A 3,795-nucleotide genomic window follows, 5' to 3' on the forward strand; every position below is an offset into this window, starting at 1 on the left:
TTAGAGCCGATTGGATGCAAAAATATGAAGATTGAGAGACAAAAATATGTCTCCCCACAGTCAGAAGCTTGGCACGGCCCGTGCTAGCCTTGGCACGGCCGTGCCACCATCTAGAGTGCCCTTTGCTGCTTTTGCTTAGATTTTAAGCTACTCTATTTTTAGCCCGAATGTAATAGCTTAGATTTTAAGTCGAGTGAATGCTATAAATAGAGTAGCCATCCATCACAAATATTCATCTTTACTTGGAATTCAATAAGTGACAATTGCTTTTCTAATTAAAGTTCTTTTCTTTTCCTTTATTTTCTTGTCATTTACCTTTATGTTTTCTCTCTTCTCCCCCATGTCTACGATGAACATGAGTGAGTAGACTTCTCCTTGTCTTGGGATTGTTGGATAAGTCTAAATGACATAATCCTAATCAAACCAAGCTCTAAGCCTTAATCTTATGTAACCCTAATTTCTTATCTAAATTCACTGTTTTAACATGGATCAACCATTATCAAACTGTGGAAACGAAAGTGGAGGGTTTGATAATTGTTTATCCATTATTCCAAATATCAATTCATAAAACGAAAGTGGAGCTTTGATATTCGAACAAGTGAATTTAGACAAGGATTGCAAAGTCAGCGAAATAGGCTTTGCAATCTTTGAGACATATAGTTTCGATCTTCAAGGGAACTAATAACAATCAAGTCAGCGAAATAGGCTTGGTTGTTAGAGGAACCAAAATCTAATAGTAATCAAGTCAGCGAAATAGGCTTGGTTGCTAGAGGAACATAAGAGAAACTGTCTTGAGAAATTAGGTCTAACATAACATTATAAGCTTATAGTTTTGGTTTGAGAAGGACTTGTTATTTAGATGAAACCAACGATCCCAAGGCTCTTTTTATTATATTAATTTTCAAGCGTTTGAAAACCCCAACTTACAATTCTTTTCTCCTCTAATCATTTCCAAAGGTTAATTAAATTAAACTACTCCCTGTTGGAACGATACTCTTTTCATACTACTTCGGTAAGACCGTGCACTTGCGGTTTTATCTCATCAAGTTTTTGGCGCCGTTGCCGGGGAGTAAACTAATTCGATTAACTCTTTTTTTGTGATTAGAACTCTTTTCTCTTCCTCTTTTCTTCTACTTCTTTCTTTGTATTACCAATTAACTTCTTGGGTTCTCGATTTCTTATGCGAAGAAGTAAAAGTCTCGGAGAATTTATTCCTGAGATCGAAAGATATTTGCATAAGAAAAAGAGAGAAGCACAAAATAATACTGCTATGGCTGAACGCACTCTCAAAGAGTATGCTACTCCTTCAACGGAAGAGCCACAAGCTATTATCATGTACCCAACGGTTGAGGGTAATAACTTTGAGATCAAGCCTGCACTACTCAATTTGGTGCAGCAAAATCAGTTTTCTGGATCACCCACTGAGGATCCAAATCTCCATATTTCTTCCTTCCTTAGACTCAGTGGCACCATAATAGAGAACCAAGAAGCCGTAAGACTTCATCTCTTTCCCTTCTCCTTAAGGGATAGAGCTAGCGCTTGGTTCCATTCCCTAGAAGTCGGTTCCATCACTTCATGGGACGATATGAGGCGAGCATTCCTTGCCCGATTTTTCCCCCCATCTAAAACCGCTAAACTTAGAGATCAAATCACGTGGTTCAATCAAAAAGATGGGGAGTCTCTCTATGAAGCGTGGGAGCGTTTCAAGGAAATGCTTAGACTTTGTCCCCACCATGGCTTAGAAAAGTGGCTTATAGTCCACACGTTTTATAATGGCTTGTCATATACCACTAAGATGTCTGTTGATGTAGCTGCAGGTGGAGCTCTAATGAACAAAAATTATACGGAGGCTTATGCCTTGATTGAAGAGATGGCTCGGAATCACTACCAATGGACCAACGAGAGAGCCGTCACCGCTTCTACTCCCTCTAAGAAAGAGGCAGGTATATACGAAGTCTCTGAATATAACCACCTTGCTGCTAAGGTTGAGGCATTAACCCAAAAATTTGAAAAACTTAATGTTAATGCTGTCACACCTTCTTCTGCATCCCCTCCTTGTGAAATCTGTGGTATATCCGGTCATATCGGTGTTGATTGTCAGTTAGGTAGAGCTGCCAATATTGAGCAACTGAATTACGCTCAATATAACCAAGGAACGAGGCCAAATCAAAATTTTTACAAAAATCCTCAAGGTTCCTATGGACAAGCAGCATCACCTGGCTATACAAACAACCATAGAGTGGCTCAGAAATCAAGTTTGGAGATTTTGTTGGAAAATTGCATAGCTAATCAAAATAAAAATCTTCAAGAACTGAAAAACCAAACAGGATTTCTGAACGACTCTCTCTCCAAACTCACTACCAAGGTCGATTCTATCGCCACACACACCAAAATGCTTGAGACCCAAATCTCCCAAGTGGCCGCCTCTTCTCAAACACCAGGAGTCTTTCCTGGTCAACCTGAAACGAACCCCAAAGCTCATGTCAACGCTATTTGTCTTGGGGATAGTAAGTTAGAAGAGACCGTTGCTAAAGCTAAAAGTGTCAAGGGAGAGAGTGTTAAGTGTCTAGGTAAGAAAGGTGTGATAAAAAGTGAGAAACCGCTTGATAAGAACAAAGTCCTTACACCATTAAGGCTTACTAAGCTCAACTTGGAGGCTCAATTCACTAAATTCTTAAACATACTTCAAAAGATTTGCATTAAGATTCCCTTTGCTGAAGCTTTGTCTCGTATGCCTCTATACGCCAAGTTTTTAAAAGAAATCTTTTCAAAGAAAAAGGCTATAGATCATAATGAAACAATAGCTTTGACAAGGGAAAATAATGCAATCATCAAGAAGCCGCCTACAAAGCTTAGAGATCCAGGAAGTTTTGCCATCCCTTGTATGATAGGGAATGAAACCTTAAACCGAGCCTTATGTGATTTAGGAGCTAGTGTTAGTCTATTGCCCTTACCCCTCTTTAAAAGGCTGGGGATAGGAGAGTTAAAGCCTACAGAAACGACATTGAAGTTAGCCGATCGTTATGATATCCAACCTGTCGGATATGTCGAGGACATCCCCGTTAAAATAGAAGGGATAGACATCCCAACTGATTTCATGATGCTTGACATAGATGAGGACAATGAGTGCCCTATAATTTTAGGACGACCCTTTCTCGCCACTGCAGGTGCTATAGTAGATGTTCAGAATGGTAGGATTGTTTTTCAAGTGAGTAATGAGCTGATAGGGTTTGAGTTGGAGAATTATATGAAAGGTCCCGCCCTCTATTCTTGTAACATGATTAAAGGTCATGATGTGAAAGAACGCTCAATAGCGTCATCTACGCAATATGACCTCTTTGATCCCTTCTAAGGACACTTTCTTTAAACGTCAAGCTAATGACTATAAAGAAGCGCTTCGTGGGAGGCAACCCACGTATTTAACTGCTTTTGTTTTGTTTTGTTTGTTTTGTAGGTAATTGTCCGAGTATGATTCGAGAAAAGGAAAAATTTTGAAGCCCCGATATCCAGAACCTTGGCACGGCCCGTGCTAACACTGGCACGGCCGTGCCAGACCTTGCCTTCCAAAAAAACCCTCCTGGATTCCAGAAACTTGGCACGGCCCGTGCTAAGGTTGGCACGGCCGTGCCCGACTCCAGATAAGGATATACCTCACCTTTCATCTTCTTCTTCCTTCATTCTCCACCACAAACATCTCTCTACATTCAAACTTCTCTCAAAAACCTCCAAAACCATAGAAATTTCAAACCTCCATATCTCCCTCAAAACCTCACCAATTCCCAAAATTTCTTCACC

General features: G+C 40.1%; 1 non-coding gene across 1 annotated transcript; it reads right to left on the minus strand.

The window, feature by feature from the left end:
* Positions 1-1,633: 1,633 nt before the first annotated feature.
* On the minus strand, positions 1,634-1,740 carry LOC120576220 (small nucleolar RNA R71). The gene has a single exon (XR_005642296.1). It is a non-coding gene; the product is annotated as a small nucleolar RNA R71 (small nucleolar RNA).
* Positions 1,741-3,795: the final 2,055 nt, after the last annotated feature.

The sequence above is a fragment of the Medicago truncatula genome, chromosome 6 (genome assembly GCF_003473485.1).
Source record: "Medicago truncatula cultivar Jemalong A17 chromosome 6, MtrunA17r5.0-ANR, whole genome shotgun sequence".
Taxonomy (NCBI): Eukaryota; Viridiplantae; Streptophyta; class Magnoliopsida; order Fabales; family Fabaceae; genus Medicago; species Medicago truncatula.